Genomic DNA, 15,722 nt, shown 5'->3' on the forward strand with positions numbered 1-15,722 from the left:
CAGCGTCTGCAGATTTTTTGATTTTCGAAGAGAAAGAGGCTGTCCGGCCCAATAAAAGGAAGATAAATATAACTGCAAAGTCCAGGCAATCTGATTTTTCTCAATGGAGACACAAGAGACTGCAGATACTGGAATCTGGAGCAAGAAACAAACTGCTGGAGGAACTCACAATGGTTTACCAATCATTACTATATGTTAGATGAGCCAAATATTCTCTTGGCAGTAAATCTCCATGGTGCACTGTTTCCACAGTCTTTCAGTCATAGAGTAATACAGCATGGAAACAGGCCCTTAGGCCCAACATGTCCATGCCGACCAAGATTCCCATCTAAGCTAGTCTCATACCCTCCATACCCCTCCTATCCATGTACTTATCCAAATATGTTTTGAGTGATATTACTGTGCCTGCCACAACCACTTTCTCTGACATTCTAGCACCATGCTAATCTGACTGATAGCTCGTGGGATATATTGGTATTGGTATTGGTATCGGTTTATTATTATCACTTGTACTGAGGTACTGTGAAAAACTTGTCTTGCATACCGATCGTACAGGTCAATTCATTACACAGTGCAGTTACATTGAGTTAGTACAGAGTGCATTGAGGTAGTACAGGTAAAAGCAATAACAGTACAGAATAAAGTGTCACAGCTACAGAGAAAGTGCAGTGCAATAAGGTGCAAGGTCACAACGAGGTAGATCGTGAGGTCAGAGTCCATCTCGTCGTATAAGGGAACCGTTCAATAGTCTTATCACAGTGGGTAGAAGCTGTCTTTAAGTCTGGTGGTACGTGGCCCCCAGATGAGCGTCCCTGTTTCATTCCTACTGGGTATAGATTAGGAACTGGATGCCACTTTGAGGATTTGATCCTAACCCAATGAGAAGCCTTTGCTGGTCCAGCCTCCTGCAATAGGCCCCAAGGTTTGGTAGGATCTGAGGACAACAGCCTAATCCCATTCACCCAAGATGCAAACAAGGATCATGTGCCCCACAGACAGAAACCTCCACGAGTTATCCTCGTTCCCAAGTACAGAGTAGGTACAAAGAATTCCAAGGGAATATCTTAACTACCAATTGGAATTTTAATAATCATAGAATGATTGAAATATAACTTGGGCTCTTTTCTCTGGAGCCAGTGGAGGCTGAGGGGTGATCTGTTAGAATTGTATAAAATTAAGAGAGGCATAGATAGGGTGGACAAGCAATATCTTTTTCCCGTTATTGAGCGATCCAATACCAGAGGGCATGCATTTAAGGTGAGAGGGGGTAGGTTCAGAACAGACGTGAGGGGTATGTTTTTTACTGAGAGAGTGGTGGATGCTTGGAATGTGTTGCCTGATAGGGTGGTGGAGGCAATTTCATTGGGGGCTTTTAAGAGGGGCTTGGATGGGCACATGAATGAGAGGAAAATAGAAGGATATGGGCATTCTGTAGGTAGGAGGGATCAGCTATATTGGCACAACATTGTGGGTCGAAGGGCCTGTTCTGTGCTGTACTGTTCGATGTTCTATACAGCACTGAAGGAGGCCATTCAGCCCTCATCTCCATGCTGGCTAAAACCTTTTGAGCTCAGTCCTCTTGTGATCCATTGCCTTGTATGCTCTTCATGGGTAGATGCAGGTACTTTTAAATGGGACAGTCATTGAAAAATACAGCACAGAAAAAGGCCCTTTGGTCCATCGAGTCCACATCAACCATCAGTCAACCTTTACACTAATCTCATTTTTATTCTCCCCACATTCTCATCAGCTCTCTCCAGATTCTATCACTAACTTCCCCACTTGGGGAAATTTACACTGGCCAACTAACCCACAAAACCTGCACGCCTTGGGGATGTGGGAGGAAACCAGAGCACCTGGGGGAAACCTACGTGGTCACAGGGTGAGCATGCAAACTTCACACAGACAGCACCAGCGGTCAGGATTGAACCCAGGTAGCTGGAGCAGTAAGACAGCAGCTCTTCTAGCTTTGCGACTGAGCCTCAGGTTCAGATTCAGATTAGCTTATTGGTATTGGTGTTGGTATTGGTTTATTATTGTCACTTGTACCGAGGTACAGTGAAAAACTGGTCTTGCATACCGATTGTACAGGTCAATTCATTACATAGTGCAGTTACATTGAGTTAGTACAGAGTGCTTTGAGGTAGTACAGGTAAAAACAATAACAGAATACAGAGTAAAGTGTCACAGCTACAGAGGAAGTGCAGAGCAGGTAGACAATAAGGTGCAAGATCACAACAAGGTAGATTGTGAGGTCAAAAGTCCATCTCATCATATACACCAGGGCACAATGAAATTCCTTGTTTGGGCGAAGCTCACAGAGTAAACTGTGTACATAGTAATAACAAATACAACAATAAATACAGTGACGAGTGTCAAACAACAGAATGTGGTAAAGTACAGTCATGAAAACTAATGAAGCAGAAAACAAAATGCTAAAGTAACAATAACGGAAGAGGTAAGATAAACAGTTCAAGAACATGGCAGCACCACCAGGAAGGGGATGTCCTACCCCAAAATCTCCCCTCTCTTCCATAGAAGACAACCCCAGCCAAGACATATAACCAAAATACACTTATAACTGAATCAGAATCAGATTTATTATCACTGACTTAGATGATGTGAAATTTGTTGTTTTGCGGCAGCAGTACAATGCAAAGCCATAAAATTACTACAAATTACAAAAGTAAATAAATAGTGCAAAACAAAAAGACGAATGAGGTGGTGTTCATGGGCTCATGGACCATAAAATCTGATGGCGGAGGGGAAGGAGCTGTTCCTGAATCGTTGAGTGTGGGTCTTCAGGCTCCTGTACCTCCTCCCTGATGGTAGTAACAAGAAGAGGGCATGTCCCGGATGGTGAGGGTCCTCAATGATGGATCATAACTGATGGATCGGAAACAGGAGCCAGATAAACATAAAATAGAGCAGGAAAGCAAAAGACCCCGAAAACTATTATGCATCTAAAAGCAGACTCATTTTACCCAGAGAGTTGTGGTGGTGCTGAAAGGTGGGGGAGGTGAGGGGTGGACGGAAGTGGTGGACAATCCTATCACGTTTAATAAATACCCAGATGAACACTCAAAGATCCTTAACCTAGAGGGCTAAGGACCACAAGTTGAGAACTGGCATTAATCTCCTTTACTCAGGTTTTGGCTGGCATAGACATGATGGGTTGAATGACCTCCCTCTGCTCTGTAACCACCTACAGAAAAATAAGAAGTTATAGTTCCAAACCCAGAGTAAGTTGAACTTGTAAGGCAGAGGATGCAGAAAGCTGGCTGTGGTATCTGTGTGCTGGCAATCTGCCTCCGGTTGTTCCATTAGCAGCACAGGAATCTGGCTGTCCCAGGAAGTATTGTTTAATGTAGGAAAATGTGACGTTATCATTTTGGAAGGAAGTATGAGAAAAGCAAATTATTATTTAAATGGAGTGTAATTACAAACGTCTAAAGGGATCAGGGGGTTCCAGAGCATGAAATGCATTGGTAACACGGTGCAGCAAGTAATTAGGAAGCCTAATGGAGCATTGATCTTTATTGCAAGGGGTATGAGAATACAAAAGTAGGGAAGTTTTAATATAACTTCACAGGGCAGTGATGAGACTGCGCCTGGAGTATTGTGTACGGTTTTGATCTACTTAAATAAGGATACTTGCATTGAAGGCAGTCCAGAGAAGGTTCACCAGGTTGATTCTTGTGAAGAACACGTCGACCGATGAAGAGTGGTTGAGCAGGTTGGGTCAATATTCACTGGAGTTGAAAAGAGTGAGGAGTGATCTTACTGTAACGAGTTGACAGGGTGATGCAAAGAGCATGATTTCCCTTAAGTAAATATCCAGAGCTAGGGTTGCTGATTTCAGAATAAGGAGTTGCCCATTTAAGAGGGTGATGCAGAGCAACTTCTTCACTCAGAGGGTTGTAACTCATTGGATTTCTCTACCAGCGAGAGCTATGGAGGCAAAGTCAATGAATATATTCAGAATTGAGTTTGCCAGACTTCTGAACTACAAGAGGTATGAGGACAGAGTGGTAAAATGGCATTGATGCAAAGATTGTACCAGCCATGATCTTTTCGAAAGGTGGGTCAGGCTTGAGGAGTCAGTTGACCTATTCCTGTACCTGTTATGTTCTGATGTTCACAGGTCCTGCCCGAGTTTCACATGTTAACAATAGATGTGAATCGAGGACAGAATCGGAATCAACGTAGAGAGACAGGAGTCAAAATGGTTACATGGGAACAGATAGTGTATGTGAATATGATGGTTGAATATTGGGTAAACCAGTGTATACCATCCTAACAGCTTTCTGGTAGCACCCTGGGGGAGATTTATTTTAGTAATTTCCAATTTCCTGTTTTTTTTGGCTTGGTTTTTGAGGTTTGAGATTGTTATTCTTTCTTAAACATGTTTCTTCAGTCCTTATGTAGCATGTGCCAAACTTAGTAATGAATGACTCTCTGCTCAGCTATTTCACCTTGCAAAATATTACCTCTATCTTCCAACTGAAACGCTGAGTTGCCTCTAAGCTTCAAGCACCTTTCTGAAATTTTCCTAGCCCGAGGTGATCACAGCTTTGCTTGTAAAATGTATAGCAGGCTCACTTGTCCTCAAGTCTTGGTGTATCTATGACCATAATATGGGGTAGTTTGTCCCTCTCATTAATCAAACACATCCTCTGCATTAATCAAACACATCCCCCTGGGATGTCTCTTTAAAGGCCCTCACTTTTTAAGGCTATTCCACTTCACTATTTCCCAGGTTAAAAACAAATATATGTCAGATTTCCATTATTTTGATTCGACACTAAATGGTGGAGTTTGTAGACATTAAAAAAACAAAGATGTAAAACTTTTCCAAAGCTAGGAACATGAACATCAATTGCCAAAAGCTCGGATCTTTTCAGGATACTCAGCAGATTATAACATATGAAATCATGTGCACTTTATGCTATGGAAAATTCAAAACTCTCCATGAAGATTTTTGATTTGTTTTACAAAGTATCTGCTTGCCTGCTCGGTCACTGCTGTGTCCAATGGAGGACTCTTGAGTGTACAAACTAAGGCAATGCTTAAAAACAGTACTGGAGGAATTCTACATTACTGGAGATGAAGCTGGGATAGTTGCTCATGTAAAAATCACAATAGAGGCTGCAAAGAAGGATGCAATTTTCAGAAGTTTAACACAAACAACCAAGGTCAAATTGCCACCCTACATAGAACAGCACAGCACAGGAACAGGCCCTTCAGCCCTCAATATCTGCACCGAATGTGATGCCAAATTGAACTAAATCTCTTCTGCCTTCACACATTTCATATCCCTCCATTCCCTGCATATTCATGTGTCTGTCTAAAAGCCTCTTAAACACCACTATTGCATTTGCTTCCACCACCACACCTGGCAGCCCGTTCCAGGCACCCATCACTCTGTGTAAAAAAAAACTTGCCCCTCACATCTCCTTTAAACTTTCCCTCTCTCACCTTAAATGCACATCCTCTAGTACTTGAAATTTCTACTCTGGGAAAAAAGATTCTGTCTACCCTATCGATGCCTCTCATAATCTTCTAAACTTCTATCAGGTCTTCCCTCAGCCTCCGACACTCCAGAGAAAACAAACTAAGTTTGTCCAACCTCTCCTTATAGCTCATACTCTCTAATCCAGGCAGCATCCTGGTGAACCTCTTCTGAACCCTTTCCAAAGTCTCCACATCCTTCCTGTAATGGGGGCAACCAGACCTGCACAGAATACTCTAAGTGCGGCCCAACCAAAATTTTATACAGCACAGCATGACTTCCTAACTTTTATACTCAATGCCCCAACCGATGCAGACAAGCATGCCATATGCCTTCTTTACCACCCTATCTACTTGTGTGGCCACTTTCAGTGAGCTATGGACTTAGACCCCAAGATCCCTCTGTACATCAGTGCTGTTAAGGGTCCTGTCATTAACTGCATACCTTCCCCTTACATTAGACCTCCCAAAGTTTAACACCTCACACTGGCTCGGATAAAACTCCATCTGCCATTTTTCTGCCCATATCTGTAACTGATAAACTCTGTTTAACCCTGTTGCCTTTCAGAAGCAATGTTAAACCACATCTGATTGGTCAGGTGAATGGAAAAGATGTCAATATATTATTGAAGCAAACCAGAGCCAATTTTATAAAAGCATGAACAAAGTCATCCATCTTTTCTTTTGCAGTTCCTGTACTGAAGAAGTGATAGTGATCCTAGAATCATAGAAGCTTACAGTACAGAAAGAGGTCATTAAGCCCAGGAATGGACAATGGCTTTATCGGGCTTCTTATCTCTTGGTCCACAGCCTTTGTGAATTTTGGCACTTCACATTATCTAAGTACATGTTAAATGCAGTAGGGGCTTCTGCCTCCACCACCTTTCAGGCAGTGAGACCCAGATTCAGCGAATGAATTTGTCTTCCTCAGCTCCCCTCTAACCTTCCGACTTATTAACTTCAATATCTGCCTCTAGTAATAATCCTTTCCCCCAAGGGGAATCGATCGTTGCTGCACAATTTATCCAGGGTTCCCATAATCTTTGATATCCTTGTTGTGACCTTGCACCTTATTGCACTGCACTTCTTCTGTAGCTGTGACGCTTTACTCTGTACTGTTATTGTTTTTACCTGTATTGTTTTCAATGTACTTTGTACTAACTCAATGTAACTGCACTGTGTAATGAATTGACCTGCACAATCGAGATGCAAGACAAGTTTTTCACTGTAGCTCGGTACAAGTGACAATAATAAACCGATACTAAAAATACCAAAAGCTCCATTTGGTCTCCTTCATTTCAAAGAAAAGGAAATAGACTGGACAGTATTTAGTATTTATAATCTGCAACCTTGGCAGACCTTTGTAAGTCTTTTTTTTTATATTCATTTTCAGGATCTGGATGTCATTGGCAAGACATTTAATGTTCATCCCTAATTGCCCTTGTGGAAGAGGTAAGGAACTGCCTTCTTGAGGTTGCTGCAGTCCCTCTGGTGAAGGTGCTCCCATGGTGCCAGTCAGCAGGGTATAAAGCTGGTGGTGATGAAGGACTGGCGATATATTTCCAGTCCTGATTGTGCACAGTTTGGAATGCAACCTGCTGGTGCTGGTGTCCCCATGTGTCTGCTGCCTTTGCCTGTGGTGCCAGAGGTTGTGGGTATGGGAGATGCTGTTGGAGTGGGCGAGGAACTGCATGCATTTTGCAGATGGTGGACACTGCAGGCATTGTGTGCTGGTGGTGGAGCGACTGAATGTTTAGGGTGGTTGGTGAGATGCCAATCAAGCAGTCTGCTTTATCGTGAATAGTGTTGAGCTTCCAGGGAATTGTTGGTGTTGCAGTTATCCTGGCAAGTGGAGAGTATTCCATTATGCTCCAGTCTTGTGCCTTTAGAAAGGCCTTAGGATGCCAGGAAGTGAGTCAATTACCACAGGATTCCCAGCCTCCCATCGGCTTTCAAAGCTACAGAGTTCATGTGGCTGGTTCCACTGAGTTTCTACTCGATGGTTATCCCCAGGTTGTTGATAGTGGGGGAAGTGGCAATATGTCAAGGGTAGGTGATGAGACTCCTTCTTGCAGGAGATTGGCACTGCCTGGTCATTTCTGCAGCACAAATGTTACTTGCCACTTATCAGTCCATGTCTGACTGACACCCTCTCTATTGGTATTGGTATTGGTATTGGCTTATTATTGTCACTTGTACCGAGGTACAGTGAAAAACTTGTCTTGCATACCGATCGTACAGGTCAATTCATTACACAGTGCAGTTACATTGAGTTAGTACAGAGTGCATTGAGGTAGTACAGGTAAAAACAGTAACAGTACAGAGTAAAGTGTCACAGCTACAGAGAAAGTGCATTACAGGTAGACAATAAGGTTGCAAGGTCACGGCAAGGTAGATTGTGAGGTCAGAGTCCATCTCATCATATTAGAGAACCGTTCAAGCCTTATCACAGTGGGATAGAAGCTGTCCTTAAGCCTGGTGGTACATGCCCTCAGGCTCCTGTATCTTCTACCTGATGGAAGAGGAGAGAAGAGAGAATAACCCGGGTTGGTGGGGTCTTTGATTATCCGGGCTGCTTCGCCAAGGCAGCGAGAGGTAAAGACAGAGTCCAAGGAAGGGAGGCTGGTTTCCATGACGCACTGGGCTGTGTCCACAAATCTCTGCAGTTTCTTGTGGTCCTGGGCAGAGCAGTTGCCATACCAAGCCGTGATGCATCCAAATAGGATGCTTTCTATGCTGCATCAATAATGGTTTGATATCCTCCTAATATATTAGTGAGCAGAATGATACACGTACACAATACTTATCCGTGTCCCAACTAACGTCTTGTATGGTTCCGGCATTACTTCCCTGCTCTAGCATTCTGTGTCTGACCCAATAAAGGCAAGTATCCAATATGCTTTCTGAACCACCCCATCTATAATGTACGAGTATATGCAAGGAAATGATTGTATTTCTAAGTAAATTCTTTGGTGGTGGAGCACTTGAAATATGCTGAGGATGTGAAAAGTGCTGTCACAAGTAGACTGGGTAGTGAAGAAGGCATTTGGCACGCTGGCCTTCAACGGTCAGGGCATTGAGTACAAAAGTTGGGATGTTATGTTGCAGTTGTAAAAGAAGTTGTTGAGGCCGCATTTGGAATATTGTGTTCAGTTTTGGTCACCCTGTTATAGGAAAGATGCCATTAAGCTAGAAAGAGTGCAGGAAAGTTTTACGAGGATGTTGCCAGGACCCAAGGGACTGGGTTATAGGGAGAGGTTGGGCAGGCTAGGGCTTTGTTCCTTAGAGTGCGGGAGACTGAGGGGTGACCTTATAGAGGAGTATAAAATCATGAGGGGAATAGATAGGGTGAATGCTCACAGTCCCCAGGGTAAGGGAATCAAGAACTAGAGGACATAGGTTTAAAGTGAGAAGGGAGAGATTTAACAGGAAACTGAGGGATAAATGTTTCACGCAGAGGGTGGTCAGTATGTGGAATGAGCTGCCAGAGGAAGTGGTTGAGGCAGGTACAATAACAATATTTAAAAAGACACCTGGATAGGTACACAGATAGGAAAGATTGAGAGGGATATGGGCCAAATGTGGGCAAATGGGTCCAGCTTAGATGGGCATCTTATTCAGCATGGACCAGTTGGGCCGAACGGCCTGTTTCCGTGCTGTATGACTCTACGTAGAAAGCAGTACATTAATTCTTTTTTCAATTTTCTTTTCATTTTGGAGAATTGTAGACCTCTTAGATAGCCACATGAATGATAGAGAAATGGGGGGGGGCTATGTGGGAGGGAAGGGTCAGATAGATCTTAGAGCAGGATAAAATGTCGGCACAACATTGTGGGCCGAGGGGCCTGTACTGTGCTGTAATGTTCCATGTTCTATGTTCTAAGTAAAAATCTAGGTTGCCTTTGTGAGACTGGAAATGTGACACTGTTTTTGCCATTTTGCACGTTTTTGACATCTTGGTATTGCATGTTTGATAATTTGTTTTCCAAGCACTTTAGCAACAAAGGATTTCCTGATGGAAAACACAGCCATGCCTCAAATCATTGGGTTAGGCAGGACCTGTAGGTCTGGTTCCAGTTAGATTGCATATGATTATAGAAGTGGGCAGAATGCATCTGTGAAAACTGAAGGAAACTACATCTGAAAGAGAAATTACTTGTAAATGAGACTCCATTAAAGTAACTACACTTACCATGATTATCCCATCTTGCTTTAAACTGGAAGTCTGGAAGATATTGTGTGAGTCCTTGAAAGAGATGTTGGAACTCCCAGTAAGGAACTCACAGGGACTTCTGCATCTCGGCACTTTTCTTCCCAGGATAGGCCTGTATGCCATTAGCCTTTCTCTCTTGGAAGCTGTGTCACAAGATCACAGTCTGATCAAATGGTTTCCAGCCATCAATTTGTCCTTCAGTTTATTTTAAAGGCACAGAATAAATGGGTTCCTTTATACCTCTTTGTTGCAGGGTGATGAATCATAGAATCAAAGAAGTGTGATGGTACAGAAGGAGAATGTTCAGCCACTTGCACCTTTTGCCCAAAGTTTCCATCTGTGCCCTTTGGTCCTTGAACCATCTGAAGATGGGGACATCTTGCCTCCATTTACCCTGTCTAAACCTATTATAATCTTGTATAACTCCAACCTATCTCGTCTCAAGGAGAACAACCCCAGCTTCTCCAGTCTAACCCTGTGACTGAAATCTCTCGTTCCTGGAATCATTCAAGCAAAGTGACAGAGAGATGTACATTCAAGAAGGACATTGCCTTTTCACCTTCCCAAAGCAACACACTACTGTTTTACAATACTCCACTGTGAAGTCTCCTCAAGGTATACTCACTTTGAAGAAGTTTTTCTCCTCTCTTCAAGTCCAGATTGGTATTGGTATTGGTTTATTATTGTCACTTGTGCTGAGGTACAGTGAAAAACTTGTCTCGCATATCGTTCGTACAGATCAATTCATTACACAGTGCGGATACATTGAGATAATGCAGAGTGCATTGAGGTAGTACAGGGTAAAAACAATAACAGTACAGAGTAAATTGTCACAGCTACAGGGAAGTGCATTGCAGGTAGACAATAAGGTGCAAGGTCAAACAAAGTAGATTGTGAGGTCAAGAGTCCATCTCACCGTACTTTTTAGATCTTCAGTCTAACGCTCTCCCAACTGAGCTGTTTCGGCTCTGACAGACGAAGGATCTCGAACTGAAACATCAACTGTCCAATTCCCTCCACAGATGCTGCCTGACCCACTGAGTTCCTCCATCAGCTTGATTTCTGCGCCAACTTCCGGCGTCTACAATAAAACAGAGACACAAGAGATTCTGCAGATGCTGGAATCCGGAGCAACACACACAAAAAGTGCTGGAGGTACTCAGCAGGTCAGGCAGCATCTACGGAGAGGAATAAACAGTCGACGTTTTTGGTTGGGACTCTTCATCAGGACAGCATCTGCCTTCTCGTGTTTCCACCACTTTTTACTTTTGACTGGTTAATCTAATTTTGACCAAGGCATTCTGACATTAAAATAAAATGTAAGAGCTTCTATGGATATGTAAAAAGGAATCAGAATCAGATTTATTATCACTGACTTAAATGATGTGAAATTTGTTGTTTTGCGGCAGCAGTAGCAAAGACATAAAATTACTATAAATTACAAAAATAGGTAACTAGTGCAAAAAGAAGGAATAACAAGGTCACGTTCATGGGTTCATGGACCGTTCGGAAATTTGATGACTGTGGGGAATAAAGTGTTTCTGAATCATTGAATGTGGGTCTTGAGGGTCTTGTACCTCCTCCCTGATAGTAGTAACATGAAGAGGGCATGTCCTGGATGGTGAGGGTCCTTAGTGATAGATGCCACCTTCTTAAGGCACCGCCTCATGATTGTGTCCTCGATGGTGGCGAGGATTGTGCCCATGATGAAGCTAACATTAACATGGGTCTATTGCAGATCAAGACAAGAAAAATTGTACTCAGGAGTAAGGAAACGGCAGAGAAATTAAATGAATATATTTGTGTCTGTCTTCATGGAAAAGCACACAGAAAATAACCAGGGGTCCAGAGCAAATCAAGAGCTCAAAAAAATCAACCTAAATTAAAAAAAAGTTGCGTTGGCAAAATTAATGGGACTTAAAGATGATAAATCCCAAGGATGAGGTGAACTAGGGCTTGGTGTCATCTTCCAGAATTCCACAGGTTCTAGAAAGAGTCCCACAGATTGGAAGGTTGCAAGCTTAACCCCAATATTTAAGAAAGGAGGGGGAGAAAAGGGAGAGAAAGAACAGAGAGTTGTACTTCTTGCTGCCGGTAAAGCAGCCAACATAATCAAAGACCCCGCCAGCCCCAGACATTCTCTCTTCTCCCCCCTCCATTCAGGCAGAAGCACAAACCACCAGGCTCAAGGACAAATTCTATCCCGCTGTTATAAGACTATTGAATGGTCCCCTAGTGCAATACGATTGACTCTTGACCTCACAATCTACCTCGTTATGGCCTTATACCCTAACTCAACTTGACAATAACAAAGCAATTTACCAATTTACATCAATTAGCCTGACAATAGCAGTAGGAAAAATGCCATGATCTATTGAGGAAGTGTCATTTAGAATATAATAATAGGTTGAGCAGAGTCAACATGGATTTATAAAAGAAATATCACATTTGACAATCAGTTTTTTGACTTCCAGAAGGCCTTCAATAGTGCTACTCAAGAGATAAGTAAACCAAATTTAAATGCACAGTATAGGGGATAATATGCTGACACTGACTGAGGTTTGATTAATGGACAGAAAACTAAACGTAGGGGTAATGGGTCATTTTTAGGTTGGGAGGCCATGGCGGATATTGTGCCTCAGGGATCAGTGCTGGCATCCCAGCTGTTCCTAATCTATGTCAATAAAATGGATGAGGGGATTAAGTGTATGATATCCAAGTTTGCTGATGATGCAAAGCTGGGTGGCTGTGAGAAAAATGCAGAAAGGGTTTTTTAGACAGTTTAAGTGAAGAAACAAGGACATGGCAGATTGAATATAACAGGAAAAGTTGGTGATAATCCACTTTGGTCAAAAAAAATAGAAAGATGGATTATATTTTTAAATAGTGAAAGATTAAAAAGTTTTGGTGTTCATTGGGACAAAGGGGTTCTTGTGCACACATCTTTGAGATTAACATGCAAATATAGCAGGTAATTAGGAAGGTAAATATTGTGTAGCCCTTTCCCTGAGTACAAAAACTGAGATGTATTAGTCCAATGTATTGTAGTCTCTAATGAGACTACATCTTGAATATTGTGTACAGGTCTGATCTCCCCACCTACAGAAGGATATACTTGTGATAGAGGGAATGCAGTGAAGATTCATCAGATTCATTCCCCAGCTGAAAAGAGATTATTTTATGAGGAGATAAGAAGGACTCTTGAGGTTAAAAGATCAAAGACGCCCTCTTTGAAATGGGATTGGGTGCCAATATCCTGGCTGGTGTGTCAAAAGGCAGAGGGGTCAGCTATTTGGGACAGAGATGGAAAGGAATTTCTTTGCCCAGAAGGCGGTGAATCATTGGAATTCTCTACCCAAGAGGGCTGTGGAGGCTCAGTCACTGGTGTTGATTTTCAGATGTTAAGGGATAGAAATTAGAGTCATAGCAGGACCTTCAGCCCACCGAGTCCCTGCCGACCATCAACCACGCAGTTACACTAATCCTACATTGATCCCAATTTTTTATTTTCCCCACATTCCCATCAATTCTCCCACATTCTACCACTACACACCAGGGGCAACTTACAGTGGCCAACAAACCTACCAAACTGCACACCTTTGGGATTTGGGAAGAAACCTGAAGACTTGGGCAAAACCCACCCAATCACAAGGAGAGCATGCAAACTCCACACAGACAGCACCTGAGGTCAGGGTTGAACCCAAGTCAATGAGGAGGCATACAGGAGTGAGATAGATCAGCTGGTTGAGTTGTGTCACAACAACAACCTTGCAGTCAACACCAGCAAGACCAAGGAGCTGATTGTGGACTTCAGGAAGGGGGAGTCGGGAGAACACACACCAGTCCTCATTGAGGGGTCAACAGTGGAAAGGGTGAGCAGCTTCATCCTGAGCATCAACATCTCAGAGGATCTACCTTGGGCCCAACTCATTGATGAATCACCATGCCAACAGCTCTACTTCATTAGGAGTTTGAGGAGATTTGGTCTGTCACCAAAGACTTCTACAAATTTCTACAGATGTACGGTGGAGAGCATTCTGACTGGTTGCATCACCATCTGGTATGGAGGCTCCAATGCACAGGATCACAAGAGGTTATAGAGGGTTGTAGACTCAGCCAGCTCCATCATGGACACAACCCTCCCCACCATCGAGGACATCTTCAAGTGGTGGTGCCTCAAGAAGGCAGCATCCATCATTAAGGACCCTCACCACCTGGGGCATGCCCTCTTCACATTACTACCAGCGGGGAGGAGGTACAGGAGCCTGAAAACCCACACTCAATGATTCAGGAACAGGTTCTTCCCCTCCACCATCAGATTTCTGAATGGTCCATGAACCCATGGACACTACCTTGTTATGCCTCTTTTGCACTATTTATGTATGTATGTACGTATGTATGTATGTACAATATGTCTTGTACATACATACATATGTACATACATACATAAATAGTCTACAAATTTCACGACATATATCAGTGATAATAAACTTGATTCTGATTCAGTTCTCTGGCGTTGTGAGTCAGCAGTTCAACACCCTGTGCCAACGTGCCACCCTATCTGGTTAGTGCAGGAAAGTGGTGGTTAAGTAGAAGATCAGCCATGATCTTCTTGAATGGGAGAGAAAGCACAAGGGGCCAGATAGTCTATTCCATTTCATGCTCTTGTGTCTTTTATTGCAGTAAGGTTGAAGTACAAGGGGAGGAAAAATCGTCTGTAAATGTACAGGCAATAGGTAGATCAGACCTGCTTCAGAGTGTGCATTCTTGGTCTCATTACTTTAAACAAGGATATACTGACCTTGGCAAGGATCCAGTACACACTCACCAGATTGATCCCCAGATGAACGGTTTAAAACAGGGGGCAGTGTCTCAAGACAGGAGGTCAGTCATGATGGTCCTGATCAAGTCACAAAGTGCATTTTGTGCTGAAAAGTCTTGCAAAATGCAGTTATTGTACGAGGAATTACAGCAGCCAATTAGCACATGGGAAGATCCCACAAGCACCTAGGAGTTAAACAGCTGGTTGATTAGTTAAAGGCATTGGTAATGGTTGGTGGAGAACTCAAGTGAACAACAACACGGACACAGTGACAGTGAAGATAGTTTTCAGGATTTACAGAGGATCAGCTAAGTAAATGGGCTGAGGAATGGCAAATGGATTTTAATTCGGATAAGTGTGAGGTGCTGCATTTTGGGAAGGCAAATAAGGGTAGGACTTTCACAGTGAATGGTGGGGCAGTACTCCTGGAGAACAGGGGGACCTAGGAGTACAAGTACATGGTTCCTTGAAAGTGGCGTCACAGGTAGACAGGGTGGTGAAGAAGGCGTTTGGCATTCTGGCCTTCAACGGTCAGAGCATCGAGTATAGAAGTTGCAGTTGTACAAGACGTTGGTGAGGCCACATTTGGAATATTTGTCTCCCCTCATTCCTGTGGCCCCCTCCCCCCTTCTCTTTCCCCTTCCCCTGCCCTCATGACCTGTCCATCTATTCCCCACCTCCTTCCCTTTATTCCATGGCCCACTGCCCCCTCCTACTGGATTCATTCTTCTTCAGCCCTTTTCCTCTTCTTCTTATTGCCCCTCAGCTTCTTACATCTCCACTCTCTCACCTGGACTCACCTATCACCTGCCAGCCTGTGCTCCTGCCCCTCCCTGACCTTCGTATTCTGGCTTCTGTCCTCTTCTTTTCCAGTCCCGATGAAGGGTCTTGACCTGAAACATTGACTGTTTATTTCCCTCCATGGATGCTGCCTGACCTGCTGAGTTCCTCCAGCATTTTGTGTGTGTTGCATTTGGAAAATTGTGTTCAGTTTTGGTCACCCTGCTATAGAAAAGATGCCATTAAGCTGGAAATAATGCAGAGGAGATTTATGAGGATGTTGCCAGGACTCAAGGGACTGACTAATGGAGAGGTTGAGCAGGTTGGGACTGTTTTCATTGGAGTGTAGGAAAATAAGGAGTGATCTTATAGAGGTGTATAAAATCGAGGGATATA

The sequence above is a fragment of the Pristis pectinata genome, chromosome 6 (genome assembly GCF_009764475.1).
Source record: "Pristis pectinata isolate sPriPec2 chromosome 6, sPriPec2.1.pri, whole genome shotgun sequence".
NCBI classification, from domain to species: Eukaryota; Metazoa; Chordata; class Chondrichthyes; order Rhinopristiformes; family Pristidae; genus Pristis; species Pristis pectinata.